The 16,788-nt window shown below is 40.8% G+C and overlaps 1 protein-coding gene across 3 annotated transcripts in view; it reads left to right on the forward strand.

Moving 5' to 3' along the window:
• The first annotated feature begins 13,527 nt into the window (after positions 1 to 13,527).
• Positions 13,528 to 16,788, forward strand: part of Cv-2 (crossveinless 2) — a 46,253-nt gene continuing 42,992 nt past the window's right edge. For all 3 annotated transcript variants that reach the window (XR_011731149.1, XR_011731151.1, XM_071772704.1), the window contains exon 1: positions 13,528 to 14,049. The gene's annotated coding sequence lies outside the window, so the exon portion shown is untranslated. The remainder of the gene's footprint in view (positions 14,050 to 16,788) is intronic.

The raw sequence follows: 16,788 nt of genomic DNA on the forward strand, positions 1-16,788 counted from the left end.
GTGAATAATCGTGTCGATTGTTCGGGCGAGCGCAGGGCGGCGAATCACAAGAGACCCTCAGCGGCGCACGTCAGTTACCGCCGCAATAAAATTTCGACGGAAGGATGCGCTCTCTTCTCCCGCCCTCTCTCTCTCTCTCTCTCTCTCTCGCTCCATTCTCCTGCTGGCATTTTATGATTTAATACTGGGACCACCTTGCTAAACTCGCAACTCCGGGACCACCAATAGCGATGTTTGAGGGTTAAGCCACCGTGAGAGTAAGAGAGAGATCGGTAATCAGTGGATAACGAGGCAGGGAAAGAGGACGGGAGAGTGACCAAAAACCGCGCCGCGCCGGGGCTGAGGGCTCCTCTCTCTCCCAGGACTCCTCTCTCGTCCTTCGATAATTGATGGCTTCCGTCCAATTACCGCGCTCTTTCGCTCCTACTCTAAACGTATACCTATCGCGGTTGGCTTATACCTACAGATGACCCGGAATCGAGCCCGCCTCGATTCTTCGATAAGCATCTCTTGCCCTGTCAAACGAAGCCGAAAGAGATGTTCTTAAGATTGATACCTTGGCCCGAAATTTCTTTTCGGCAAGCTGTTTGTTTAGCGAGAAAGGACATTTTTCGTGGTGGTGGAAATTTTCACGTAGCCTTTGCCTTTTGTCTATCACGCTTATTAGTTAGATCTCCTATCTTGTCAAACATTTGAGATTTATTTACGATACTGAAATAAATATCTTAAGTATCGAAAATAGAATGTATTGCTTTGGCAATATGTACTTTGAATAAATAAAATTCGAAATTTTCAAAGGCGATGCAGTTTCTTAATTAATATTACAAAACTATGTCTATCATTAATTCCATATTTGCTTATTTAAAAAAAAATATTTATATATATTTATAAAATTTATAGTAATGCTCTCTATATATAATAATTTAAAAAAATAGAAAATAAAAATTTATAGTGTAATATATGAAAGCTTTTAGCCACAAATAAGTATATAACGTGCGTTTTTTGCAATCACTTTCAAAGCGACGACAGACGAAGCGGCATAATTAATAAGAGCATAATGAAGAACGGACGCGGAACATCGATGCGCATAGATAATGTTCGATTAGGAATCGTAATTGGAAGCGCGGCCGGACACCGCCGGCCAATCGCGCGCCGACCGCAAAATTGATTCTGAAAGGTTCGCCTACTTAATCGCCCGAATCTGCTGAATCACCTGGGAAAAAAACTCGATCGTATTGCGCTCTTTGCCGTGTGCAGTCGAACGCAAAAAGCCGAACGACGATGAATAGAAACGACTTAAGAATGCGTTCGTCGAATTATTTACTTATCGCGGAAACTACAGCGGAGATCGGTTTTCCGATAATCATTCTTTTTTTCCGCTCCACAGGATTATGACGAGTTAGTCAGGTAGTTTCGCCTGCCGATATATAACTACGCACGTTTCAAGGTTTCTAAATAAAATCTCTGTTCGCTTTGTTAAATTTTCTGCTCTAATTTTCAATCGTACCGCTTAAATCGCAATAAAAAAAGTAATGAGTTTATTAACTGGGAGAACTTTTTATTTCATATTTTTTAAATTTTTCTCGATCTTCCAGATCGTTACCCTGTCACATATATTTATCTCTTAGCTACCTATTACTGTCAGTAAGCAGTTTTAAACTGAGTACGAGCACGCCAATTCGCATTTAAATCGAGTATATATCCGCGAAGTGTCGCGAGAGATTCACGTCTTATCAAGGCCGATTCGGCAAGGAAATCCGTATTTATTGGCCGACTGATTCCAAGGAAAGGATTATTTTCGCTTTAATGGCCTGTAAATCTGGCGTCGTGAGTGCCGCGTCTCGTTCAGTGTGCTCGTACCAAACGCGACTTGACGAAAATTCTCCAAGAACGAACGATGGGGGATCGAGGATACCCGATCCGGAGACAGAGACGTGCTAATGACTCATTTATGTGATCCTCGTGAAATTCACCAGCTCGGCGGCGCGTAGCGTCCGATAGCGCTCGTAAAGACGCGACGACAAGAGCGACGACGCGACACGACGGGGACGCTCTGCTCTCCTTCGTCGATCGGAGAAAAATTGCGCGAGAGTGCAACGCACGCTAGAGAGGACGCGAGAGGGAAATTACGCGCTCGATCACCGGCGCGATAATGAGCGGCGGACCAACGTCGCCGTTGCGTTAAATTAACCGGCCTGCCGGGGGCTTAATGTAACCAATTAAACCGAAAATAGACGTTACCTCGGCGCGCGCGATGCATTATGTGTTTTCGCTTACGACGCACGGCGCGGTGGACCGCTCGCTGCGCACCGACGAACGGAGAGATTCGGCCGGGAAAACAAATCCCGACGGCAGTAACTTATTCGGGGAAGTCGGTCGTAGTGGCGAGGGCACCGGCACGTGTACACCAGGGGTATCTGTTAATCGGTAGAGAAATTAGCGATTCCGCGTAAGGCAAATTGCCAGAATCGTAGACGGGTTACGGCGTCCTTAAATTTTTTTTTGTTTCGTTAAGCAACATACACGAAAATAGAATTTACAATTGCTGCTAATATCTTCGTCGGAGTCTAAATTACCGTAATCGCAATCATAACAGCAAATAATTCCACTTCCATAAGTTAAATAGGTATACGTATTTGCTTCTTTCTGAAAATTTAGGATATTTTAGAGCGTTCTATTTCCGTAAGACAAAAATTCAATCAGTTCTTACGAAAGGAATATAATTTATTGTGGATTTATAATTACTTTTATGTCCTGGCAACTGGTTATCAGCTCATATTAATTTAATTCTCTTTATTCAATTACTTCATTAAATTTAAATAAATTAAACTTTACACGCAATATGAATATTCCTCTACGCTTAAGAGGAAAATTAATTTCATAGATGAAGGCGCGCGCGGAGAATTATTAGTATCGATTAATTACACGGCAAATTCTGTCTCCCGACTGAGATTGAGCGATAACAGACTTTTATTCGATAAAGAAGAGCTGAAGAACGCGTCGTCGTCGATCCTGTCGTGCCAGTCATCGCGGAAGATCGTTAATGATGAGCGCTACATGATGTATGAAACATCGAGCGGCTTATATCTATTAGGAAACGCGTAACCGACGACACGGAGTTTTCAAAGAAACCAACGGCAGCAGCGATTATGCCCGTGCCGCGGTGCTGCGCATCTGCGCAACGTTACCCGCGATGCCGTTTATTTGCCCTCAGTTCAAACAAATTAGCGGTTACACAGACTCGTGCGCGCGAAGCTGGAACACGTCTTCCTCGCGCGGTGCACGTGCCTCTTTTTCGTCGAAATCACGCCGCGATATTTCTCTTTTGTTTCACCTCACGAGACAAAGTTGCGTGAGCACGCCGCGTGATAAAATCGCCATGAGTCACACATTTCATTCCTAACAGATAAACTTATTGGAATAGCACACTCGAGTTTAGATACCCTTTGTGCTCTTTAAAAAATAGATATCGTGATCGATAACTTCCAGTATTTGGATAAAACGGAGTTTACTCTCTGACGTTCAAACATTGTGAAATATTAAATACTGTGAAGCAGGCGTTTACAGTGGTTACACCATATTTGCAGTTGTTACATGAATCTCGTATCAGAAAGCGTATCGGGCGAGAGCAAATATTTATAATAAAATAATTACAATTCTTGAAAAGTATATATCACATGAGAAATAGATTATACACTTGCCTTGTGGTTGCTCCGCTGTGTTGCTCCGATATTGAATCCTCCTTCCTAGAATTTCTTCTTTCACATGTATTCCGAAGATATAATTAATTACAATCGCGCGCGACTAATTATCAGAATACGATAGTCGCGTGACACTTTGCACGGCTGTCCCGTGCATTACGCGCAACACATGATATAATTATTAATAAGCAAACGATGTATTAATAAATAAACAAACAATTGCAATGGAAAAATGACGATGAAAAAATTACGTTTAAGCTACCGAAAAGTGTTAAGTACAACGCGAGATAAGTACATTCGAATCCAAATGTCATTGAAGATACAATTATCACTCGTAAATGTCGCAACCAAATGTAATCGCTTAGTGCTTCGATTCTTACGTCAAATTAATAATACGTGCGAAATATGTTTTGATGTTTAATTGTTATTAATCGTAAGTGTTAACTGATTACGTCGAGTGATAACTTCTAATTTTTCATAGAAAATAATTGTGTTTCGAGAGATAACGCGACGATACACTCGAGGGGCCTACCTGCCGGCTCGAGTATCGCCGCGCGAATGGCAATCACTTCACTTAATGTGAACAATAACGCGCTATACTTCACAAAAACAAATCCCAAGGACACGTACCATACGCGTATTCCTTGTATTTCGAATTATTGACAAAAAATAGACTTTCTGATGTTATACTGTTTGATTCGGTTAGTCAATGAAAAAACGATAAACAAATTACATTTAATCTCTCGCATCGAAGAATTAGAGGGCCTCTAGATACGAGAGGCGCAAACTGATTGACTTGAAATTGCTGCACAAAAGAAAAGAATAAAGCATGCAACATGGCGATCAATAGTTATATTAAAATTATATTATTTTATAATACAATATATTTTATAATATAATTTATTTTAATAAATAAAATATATATAATATATATAATAATAATATTTATTTATTTATACATATATTTATTTACTTATACATACCATATATTTGCACTTACCTTGTTAACTTTTTTTTACTTACTTTAATTATTGCTTAACTTAAATTATAGCAAATTCATTAAATATATTAATTATATATACTATATATTATATATTTATATATAAATATAGATTATATATTTATATTTAATTACTTATTATTTTACACACAATATTATATTTATTTCAATATTTATATACAATATTTATGTATGTAAATACAGAGATAGGAATTAATAGAAAATTAATAGATAACAGAGATAGGAATTAATAGAAAATTTGTAGTTTGACCTATTGATGTTCGAAATCCATAATTTTTGAGTTTCAGTGTTAGAAGGAAACCTTTTTATAACATAACTGTCTGATCTATTTGAGCAGTTTAATGCACAACACAATGCCATGATCAGGAATAGTAGGAATTACTAATAGGCAAGGAGAATAGAAATAGATTACGGAAATGTTAAAATTAGAAAATAAATTTAGATTACGGAATGTAAGATTAGAGGATAGAGATATAGGATAGATATATACTTTTTAAAAAGTTTTTAAACTCCAATGAATAACGAAGACAGAATATGTTTGTATCGATTTGTGTCGCTTGCTGAAAAAAATAAGATATGTATATATGTAATTCTGTCATACTGTCATCTTTTTATGGGCTGACGTTATGCAAGTATGTGCTTATGAAAAGAATAATAAAGCATGCAATTCACGCGAGCCAATCAGCACTTAGATCAACTATTGCGCCCCTCGTATCTAGAGGCCCTCTACGAAGAATGCGCGACGCGGGAGACATTCGAGAATCTAAGCTAATTACAAAAACAATTATATCGACTGTAAAAATTAAGAGGGAATGATTTATAATTTCCATCGCCTTTTTTTACCAACGTATACTTTATTAAAACAAAGTATCGTAATTTAAATTTGTAGGAATGAATCGCATAAAATAATCGCGATAATCATGAATAATTACGAATCATTTCTCGTTACAGACGGTAGGAATTTATTAACCGCGCGACTTGATAAGAATCATTTATTCGCAAGAAACGATCGCGTTATATCCCTGTCGCAATCGTCTCTCGAAGGATAACGCGACGACTGCCTGCCGACTCGAGTCCCATCGTACAAATGATAGCGCAACGACTTTGCATATACACAACTTTACGGCATACACTCAAAACAAACACGAATGCGGAGTTCTGTATGTGAATGGATTGTGAAATGTTTAATGTACTATTATGACATAAGTGTACGCCAAATATTCTATTCCTTATAACTTAAATTATTATTTTAATCATTATTTTAAATCATAGTTATTGCACGTTTTACGTTTCGTTTTGTGGACTTAGCGTCGTTTAAGACAATGGATTAATTCCGTTCGATGGAGGAATGTTTTGAAATGGATATATTATTTTTTTATTCTAATCTCGATAAAAGAGAATTTACTTTTCCCTTTCTTTGAAATAATATGTATTATAAAAAAAATAAATAAATAAAGAGGGAAATCTTCGACTTTCGTACGCGACAGTAAAATCAGCACTGACGCAGATTAAAGGTCGATTCAGACACAGCCGTGCTGTACCCGTACCGTATCCGTACTGTTCACGAACAGAAACATTAGACAAGGATTCTTATTGTCTCCATCCTTGCACGGTACGGATACGGTATTCGGACAACATCATGCAACCAGGTAATAAATACTATAAAATTTCAGAATTTAAGTCATGAAAGTGAGTAAAAACATATGTGAAACGTAAAAATGTAACATCTGTTTTACGTATTAAGTGATTTGAAATAAATTTCACTGTAAATTGAAGTAAATTACATGCAATAAAGTAATACAAATTAAAGGATCACTTAAGTAATATAACTTTAAACGCACTGCACTGTAAGCCAAATCAAAATATTCGGCAAGAAGAATCGTCTAAGGTCAATTTTTAAACCAATGTAATATGATTCTTTCAGATTCCTCTTCTTAACATAGTTAAGAAGTTTTAAGGCGTAGTTTTAATTGATCCCCTTATGGCCAGTCTACAATGAGTCGTTAGTCGTTAGTCAGATGTCGGAAGAGAGTCAAAAAAAGTCATAAACGTGTCATAAGGCGATCGGAAGTCTGTAATCGGCAATCATAAGCGATTGGCCAAATGCCATCTCTTACGATCACCGATTACAGGCCTTCGATTGGTTACAATACGCTTATAACTATTTCTTCCGACATCTGACTAACGACTCATTGTAGACTGGCCATTAGGGTTACAATTCTCATCCACTACTACCCTTCACCTCTCACTTAACCCTTTGGACCAACGGCTTAACATCTCTTTCCGAAAGACGGAGCCCAGTTTGCTCTGCACAAGGGCCCCAATCTTGCACGGAGGGCGCAGCTTTCGGAAAAAACTTTCCATGGCTCTAACCTGGTTCTCCTCAGATTACGAGTCTGGCGCTCTACCACTAGATCACATTGCCGCCTAATATGTATTATATGTATACACATGTATATTATATAACAAACTTTAACTATTACATACAAATTATTTAGTTCATTCTTTTAATAATTTCAGTGATTTATTGATTACCATTAATTACAAAAAATTATTAAATCTATTATTTAAATAATATTTATTTTTTAATAAAAAAACTATTTGTATAAATAAAGTTATTATTATTACTTCCAAATCTTTTTATCCTAAAGAAGAGTGAAATTGTTAGATCTTGACAAATTAAGAATTATGATTTCAACAAATCAAAAAATCAAATCGAATCAAATCAAATTAAAATATTAGAAAAACCTAGCCGGATTTATTGGACAAGTTAAAAGATTATGTCATTCTCTTCTTCATTATTTGGCTTCATAAAGAGCAGAGATAATAGTATACACATCGAATTATTAAAGTACTTTGACTGCCAAGTTTAGGGTTAATGGCGCAGAGGCGTTCGAGGAATCGAAAGCAAATTGATCCAACGACCGTCGCGAGTACGAGGTCTCCTTTTGAGGCTGCGAAAGGTGTTTGGCGCGTGCGAAATATCCCGAAACGACCTTGCCATATAAGCAAGGTACGCGATGTATATACATATATATGTATATATACGTATATTGCTTGCGTGTGCATATGGGAAGCAGATTTGCTGGAAGATTGATATTGAATGCATAACCGTGTGCGTTCGCTTCGTTCAGTATATGTACTTTGAGATTGCGGATCTCTCAAAGATAGATCGATCTAACAATGCGCTCGAAAAGGACTCTAATCAAGTGTGATGTGTGATTTTCCTTGTACGTAATTCCTTGTCTATAGCGCGCGCTATCTATTATTACATAATTTTATCTCAACACCACTTTACACTACTTTGTACTCTGTCGTTTGTTTTACGATTTGTAATCAATTGATAAATTATAAAGTAAATATACAAATAAAAAGAGAGACGAGAGTGTAATTTAGTTAGAAAGTTTATTAATATAGATTCAATTATCTGTAATTATTATTAGAGAATAAAAAATATAAGTTTATGATTCATTATTAAGATGCTACCGCGCACTATTATTTGTTGTCAGTGGTCGTTACCATATCAACGTGTCGCAAATGTATTGCGACGTTACGAGGCTGTCAACAAGTTTAGAACTAGCGATTTCCTTTTAAGCCGACTCACACGACGACACCACCGTGAATCACTTCCGGTCGTGCGTATCACTCCTTTTTAATAATCTAACGATTCGCGTGACACGCGCACATTCTAGGAGATTGCGTGGTTAACGCAAATGGAAAGCGCATCCACGATGTAAGACGATTACGCTTTCGTGGGCATATACATATATTCTGATAGTCGTTCGTGGAATATGTTCTGAATCATTTGCATGTGTATGAGATCATGCGTGCGAAAAATGTGAAAGCGTGAAAGATACAGTGTGGCAAAAATTAAACTGGTTATTTCGAAAAAGAGGTACGACGGATGCAGTAAATAAAGATAAAATTGTCCTCCATGCGGAATAACGCAAAGTTTTCCAAAATACATTGCATGTATTAAAATTATGTAATCAAGATTTTGAAATTTTTTTCGGGGCAAACGAATTTCTTTTGCTTCCTTCAAAATTTATTTTTAAGTACATTATTTGTCATCACAATCGACGAAGTTCATTCCAGTGATATTAAATCGCTCTTTCGAAAAAAATCGATTCAACTAGAAGCAGTAGGAAATCTCAATCATCACTCACCGCTCTACCGATGATGCGCACAGGTCAATTGAAGAAGAACTCTCATCAAAGTATTGTATCACTCTGTAAAAGAAACAAATATAATTATTTTCATTTTTTTTCCCAAAATTAGCTGTCTCTCAGTCAAGGCTGTTTCTCAGTTCGTAAATAAAAAAGAACGTTAATAAAACACTAAATTTTAAGACAGAAAGTGGCAGCCTTCATCGCTCCTTCGCGATGAACGATCGCAGTAAAACTGTACAGGAAAGATACTCGTCGCCACATTTACGCGCAACTCGCGAGCTGCGGCGACGATAAGCGGCAAATCGCGGTTTACGACGCGCCGCGCCGCTCTTTCGATCGGGGAAAAAAAAAGCGCGCCAGATATACCGGCACCCGGCGTTCCGCATCGTAAATAAATTAAATTAAAGGCGCATTTGCGTACAAATTATCGCCGAGCGGCGTGGCTCAAGCACCCAATAAAAATATTTCGCCGCTCGTTAAAATTAACAATGTCGCGGGACAAATAAATCGCGATTAATTATCCGGGCCACACGCGCGCGCGCGGGTGAACGTTGTTCCGGTCAAAAGGAGCGAGAGAAATGGAGAAAGGGCGGCGAAAAGAGAAAAAGATAGATCGATAGTAGAGATCGATGAGGGAGGAGAGGCAGACAAAAAGAGGGAACCGTGATCTCGTGCTGGGACGAGAAAAAGAAAGGCGGGCCTTTCAAATGTGGCACAGACACGCTCGTGAAATTCCTCTCCTCGTTTCGGCCGCGCGCGAAAGAGCCCGGAGGACACGCGCGGAATCCGAGCAACCTTGCGCCCGTTACGCGAAAAGAAAGCAAAAGCAAACAATGGGCACCGATCTCTTGTACACATTTTCCGCAGCCGGCGAACGCAACCGCGGCTCCGCGGCCGTCGCATCTGACCGTATATGAGGAGTCCGCGCGAGTCTGATCTGAAGAATTTGACGTTCGAGCTGCTGGACAAATCGCTGATATAACGTGAGCAATAATGAAATCTTGACACGTCAAGCGTGATTAATTAAAAAAAAATATGACATAAAAGTCCTTTTTTATCTGTCTCTCTAACGGCCAGCGTCGTGAGTGAAAAGTAAACAGGTTTTTTTTGGGACGAGGGGGACAAATTAGCATACGTAAAATGGTACGTGACGGGTGATTGGAAGATGGTTAGAGATTGACGTTGTATTCGCTTTTCGCATGACATTTTCCTAAACAAGCAAAGTGATTCAATTAGTGTCACTCGAGTCTTAATAGTGTTTGGTTTTGGCGGACGCGGAAGGATATAATACAATTATGATATAATAGTAAAGTGATAAAGAAAGGCGACGAGACGTAACAAGACGTAACGTTAGCATTTGATGAGTAATGATCGCACTTAATAGGCCCCACAAGGAAGAGACGCAACAGAGGACGAGAGCTCTCGAGGAGCGAGTCCTCTCTTCTTCTCGATTTCTTACTACGAAACTACGAAAGAGCAAGGGCGCGCTTCCACGAAGAGAGCTAACGAGGCCGGTCAGGTAGATACTCGGGTCGCTAACAGCCGCGCGGGGAGTAAAACTCGGCGGGAGAGACAGATAGCGGAGACGGTGGATTCCGTCCCTCGATAAGCGTCTTCGATATGTTGTACAATAACCGAGCGAGTTGCCCCGCAGCCCGATCTTTCATCGCGCGAGACCACGCTTCGCCGCTCGAGCTGCGTGTTACTTAATAGCCTTCGCGGGCTATGTGACTTGACATGGTGATCTATGAGGGGACAGAGAATTCTATAGATACTCTACCAAATGCCCAATGTCTCATAACTTTGACATTCGTAGAGAGAGAAAAAGAGAGAGAGAGAGAGAGAGAGAGAGAGAGAGAGAGAGGGAGAGAGAGAGAGAAATAACGTATTCGCATTTACATCTTTCAATGTCTCGAAAAAAAAAAGAAGTGTTAAGTCAACACTGATATGCTTGTATATACGCAAGAAATTATAATCTTGAAATGAGATTATATTACGTTAAATGAAGAAAACTTGCTTGAACGAAGTCATTTATATAGTTAAATGAAGTTTTATAGCTCAACCAAGAAAAAAAGTTGAAATTCTTATAAGATTATATATTCTTGCGTATACATACACAAATATGTCAGTGTTGATTTGACACTTCTTTTTTCTGTGGTTTTTTCTGTGCTCGTGAAAGACTTAAGAATTGCGGAAAACGATTGTCGTCGTTGCGAAATCGACAATCATAAACTCGAAATGACAAACATAAATATTTTTTTCATATGCTCACAAGCTTTTACGTTTAGGCTTAACAGGCGTAATGGAGAGAGCGCAGATGCCCGCTAGTAACAGCCTTAGGTCTATCTTGTAGCGATCAATTGAGTTTGTCATCCGCCAAATTTCCTAGATGAGAGACAGTACACTTGCTGGAATATCTCATCGATCATCAGTCATACTTCAGATCAATGAACCGCAAGAAGGTTCAAACATCGCCGCGGTGAAGAAACCACTTGACCTTGCATGGTCAGACGTCTGTTGCAACCTCCCAATCATTAAACGATTTATTTGCACATCTCGTCGCTCAAGGACCGACTGTGGAGATTTGCCCGGGGAGATCTTTCAAATATTCATGTTAATTAGATAAAGGAAGATACTAGAAATATCTATTCGTGTAATTGTAATTCATCGTAGCGTTGTATTAATTAATATAAAAAAGTTTGAGCAATGACGATTCTATCAACAACGGTAAATTCTATTTAATCCTATTCTTTATCTCCCCCTCTCGTTTCAATTCACGTAAGAATTTAAATTAAGACTAATCAAGATTGGTAAATATTAGCCGTGATAAAAAAGCTTGCAAACCGGATTTGGAAGAGTTGAATAAATTGAAAAATTTTTTGATCACAATGAGGAAATAATTTTATGGGATAAAATTCTAACTTGGTTCAAGCTTAAAGAGTCTTTTTGGCTTTTATTTATGGGACTCGTAAAGCGTTTAAAAACGTGAGGAAATATTTCACATACGCATCAAATGTTTTTATATAATTAACTCCATCAATGTTCAGAAAAATGCACATACAAAACGTTGTATCTCTTGCTGTAGCCGTCAATTCGCTTCACGACGTGGTGTCAAGAGCTGAAAGTGTAGAAAGCTAAGAGTCACCGGCTTTTACCTAATCGCGGCGGCGCGGCGGGTCGAGTCCGGAGGCACCGCGGGAGCTGCGGTCCAGGTGGTGGGCTATCTGTCGGTGCTCCTCGTGAAAGCGGGCATTCCGAACGCGGCTCGTTCAGTTCGGGGAACGAGCGAGCGAGCACTCGGCGTCTCGAGGAGGTCTGTTCCTCGCGGCGTGTCGTTAAGCATACACAAACATAAACACACACACACACATACCAAGTTATATACACTCTCGGCTGTGGGCCTCTGGTATTTACCAGCGATTCGCTCGGTCAATATGCGGATGTGTACGTGCACATCGGTGTCTCCGCTCTCGACGTACATATACATGCACGAGAGGTCCTCTCCATCTTCCAGATCTTCCTCCTTCCACTCTCGCGAAGGATGAAAACTAAAGCTTTTCTCCTCGCCGCCTTCCCCCCGCTGCTCATTTAACTCCATATAGCTACCTTTTTCGTCTTCATTCTATCTCCAGGGCGGCCCAGCATCCCTCACGACCCAAACTCTCAGCGGATAAAAGTTTACAAGCTCCTTCTGGATAATCCACTAACAATCTCCGTTGTCCTCCGCGTCACGGAGGCCGTGAAAGCCCATCCGACTTCTTCATCTGCGTAGCTGCGTTCCATCGCCGTGCCGGCACACACGCGGGACGGATTCGACTACGAGTTGCATAGCCACGCGTACAGCCCCGCACGTGCCATTCTGATCGCGTCAATCTAAACTTGGCAATACATCATACAAGATGTATGCCTGTTTTGCTTGCATTAGACTTGCAATTTCTAGCTTAATGTCGTGTTCTTAAATTAATGCGAATATTTCCGTTTTTATATTGTTCATATTAAATAAATATTTAATTATGTTAATTCATCATTAAAGTATAGATACATAATATACGTATATTAACATCCGATAAAAACTAATCTTTTATGCATCATATTTCTAATTACTTATTAATTCTGGAATACGAAGAAAACATCTTTTTGAGAAATTAAGATGACTGGAGTTATACGAGAAATTTTGCGGAACTCCGCTGCTTCGCGCAACGAGGCTGAAAAGCAAATAGATAGTATAGATACACGTCTAACGTTTAACGAATATCTTCTCTCTATTTTTCCCCCCTCTCCCCGGATTCCACCTGCGACAATCGTCTCTATTCATATTCCGCGGATCTCGCGTCGCGTCGCGTCGCGTCGCACGTGCACGCGCTCTCCCGCGTTCTCTCCTCCCTCAGCGCGCCCAATTCCTCCGCGCCGCCGTCCTCTCTCGCGAGGAAGACCACTCTCCGCCGCCGCGCCGCGCCGCGACGTCCTCCTTCTCCTCCTCCGCGGCCCCTGCCACCACCGCTACTACCACCGCCAACTTTACGTCTTCCCTCCCTTCTCTTTACTCGTTTCCTCTCTCTCTCTCTTTCTCTCACGGCGACCGCGCGCGATCTTTGTTACTCCGCGCGGACACACGGTGGTGGAAGTCGCAACGGAACTTCAGTGCAGCTGCGACGAGCAGCTGACGCGGAATCATTCAGATCTGTAGTAGAGCTCGCGCCGCGTACGCGACACTACAGGTTGGACGGTGCGCGCGGTGGACACACACGGTACGTACACGCACACGCACGGTTCTGGACCGCAGCCTCCGTGAGCGGGACAGCCGAGAGATTCGCGCGTGTCCTCGTACCCGCCGCTGCAAATGAGCTCGCGCCGCGAGTGCGCGCGCGAGGGAAACGCTCCTGCTGCCGGTTGTCGCGGCTACATCCTACATCTCAGTCGCGAACAGTGTTGCGGTGTGTTGTCGTCATCGTCATCATCATCATCATCATCGTCGTCGTTACGCGACTCCGCAGCGAGATACGTCGCCGGCTGTGCTCCGCGGTCACGACGGCGACTCGCGGCCGAGACGGCAGTTGAGAAGGAGCCTGTGAGAAAGAGGAAAGAGCACGTTCGAACGCGCGGCGACAAGTGTACGCGCGCTCGCGAGCGCGCCGACGTCGAGGGAATACTCTCGCAGGTGAGTGTAAGAGATCGCTTGTCGCGTTCGCCGGGGGGTATCCGCGCGTCTCGCCGAGAACGAGATCTTCGAGGATACCTCTCGAGGCACGATGTACGGGCTGATGGACGGGCCGACGGAAAGAAACTGATTGTACCCCAAGAAAAATCACTTAGAAGAGATCAAAGTCTATGGCAAAATATGATAAAACACACTTAGCACATTTAGCTTTTGCAGTGGAAGATGAAACAAAAATAGAATAAAAGAAGGAATATAGTTCTTGGCGATACAAAGAATTTTGTAATGTATCCGATAAGTCACTCGTGTAATGTTAGCAAATAACAATTACTAGTCATTGGAAATGTTGGTGAATTCGTTGAAAAGTGACGATTCTTAGCTGTCATTATAAAATATGTCACGATCATCTTGGTCAAACTGATTGTATTCCAAGAAAAATCACTTATTGTTAGAAGAGATCAGAGTTTATGGCAAAATATGATGAAACACACTTGATACATTTAGCTTTTGCGGTGGAAGATAAAACGAAAATAGAATAAAAGAGAAAAGAAGGAATACAGTTCCTAGCGATACAAAGAATTTCGTAATGTGCTCGATAAGTCACTCATGTAACGTTGGCAAATAACAATTACTAGTCATTGGAAATGTTAGTAAATTCGTTGAAAAATGATGATTCTTAGCTGTCATTATAAAATGTGCCACGATCATCTTGGTCAAACTGATTGTTAGAAGAGATCAAAGTCTATGGCAAAATATGATAAAACACTCTTGGTACATTTAGCTTTTTGCAATGGAAGATAAAATGAAAAATATAGACTAAAAGAATGAAAGAAGGAATAGAATTTCTAGCGATACAAAGAATTTCGTAATGTACTCGATAAGCCACTCGTGTAACGTTAGCAAATAATAATTACAAGTCATTGAAAATGCTGGCGAATTCGTTGAAAAATGACGATTCTTATAGCTGTCATTATAAAATGTGTCACGATCATCTTGATCAACTCTATTTTAATATTAAGTTGACTTTCTCCGTTGACATTTAATAAGAAATTAAAGAGTTGACATTTAAAATTCAGAGCTGAGTCTCAGTATATATTCGAGGAAATTTTCTTCTATAAATCAACCGTGTGACGCTCGAAGGATCCTCTCGCGGGGTTCTAGCGCGACATATAGGGATAATTAAAGCGCGATCTTTGCGACGAGGACACGAAAAAGGAAGAGAGGGAGGAAATGATGGGACGGACACTGAGAATGCGGATTATGCGGCACGCGTGATGGATGGATCCGGGCTAGCGAGCAGATTTTTAGCACGGTGATATCACCCGGGAGGAAAGCGAGCCGCGTAGCGCGCAAGTTACCGGACTTGATCAGTAGAGACACGTGCGAGGACGACACGTGATTCCCGTTCGGCGATAGCGATTCTCTAATTCCGTGAGATCTCGATTCGCATTTCGCCCGTTTGACTCTCGCCTAACGACCGTCCGCTTCTAGGACGTGCGTTTTTGCTAGACATTTATCGCCAGGTATATTTATCGTCGAGAATTTATCGAGAGAAAAAGAAAGAGAAATAGAGATCCTGAATTTCTTCCCCCCCCCCCCCATTTCTCGAGGACGGTATTCAGATGGATACAGATGGAAGATAAGAATTGAACGGACGCCGCGAAGTTTAGCGCGTTTCGCGTTAAACGGCGAGATATCGCAGACCCGTGTCGCGATTTTATTCACCTTGGATACGAGCGCAAAATAGTCGCCGGCTCAATCGAATTTCAAGCTCGTGAGTCATCGTTTAGCGAAAATGCGGGATGAAAGTGTCCGGCTCTCGGCCTTTGTTTACGTCAGAATCGCGTTCGGCATACCATCTCGATGAGGCTTATAGATCCAAACAAAATAACAACAATTTTTACGAAATCGTGGTAACCGCGTGCAAGAACGGTACGGTGGAGAAATCCACGCGGAATCGTCAACGTCAGCTGCTCGATCGGATTCGCAACGCGTCGCGCTCGTTCGCGCGCTCGCTCGCTCGTTCGATCGACCGATTGCGCGTAACTGCGGGTGCACTTTCAAAAAAGATTGTCGCCGCCTGGCGAAATGTTGTCGGGTGTATTGCGTGGGCGCGAGTGGAGAAAAAGAACACGTAATTTCGACGCAAGATCGCGAAATCGATCGGACATCCACGACATTGCGGTTTCCATTGGTATATATATAATCAACTTTCGCGACACGTCGAATCGCTTTGCAGGCATCGGAATGTTTTATTCTTTTGTCTAAGAGTAGTAACAATTTTGCGTAGGATGGACACGGGATTGACCGAATCTTTTAACATATTTGTCGTTTTTTATTTAATATTGAAATTTGTATATGAATAATTTGAAGCTTTCTATAAAGGCAAAACGAACAATGAAAGGAAAGGAATTTTATCGAATGCAATTAGCCGATTCATCCGATTGAATCTATCAAGTATCAAGTCACGTGAAAGATTACTGGTTTAATCATTTATCCGATCAATGGGAACGGGCCGATTAATCGATCAAGGCATAAACCACCGAGAACCCAATCGATTAATCAAACGAAATCGATAAACGGATAACAATTTAATCGATATATCTCGCGCGACCGCTTTCGATCGTTTAAGTCGAGTAATGCAAAATACATAACGAAATGATTTCGAAACGAGTTATTTGGTTTGAATAATAATAAAATAGCACACACGCAGCAACTTGAGGGAAACTAAATATTAATCGT

This window comes from Temnothorax longispinosus, chromosome 3, assembly GCF_030848805.1.
Source record: "Temnothorax longispinosus isolate EJ_2023e chromosome 3, Tlon_JGU_v1, whole genome shotgun sequence".
In the NCBI taxonomy this organism is placed as follows: Eukaryota; Metazoa; Arthropoda; class Insecta; order Hymenoptera; family Formicidae; genus Temnothorax; species Temnothorax longispinosus.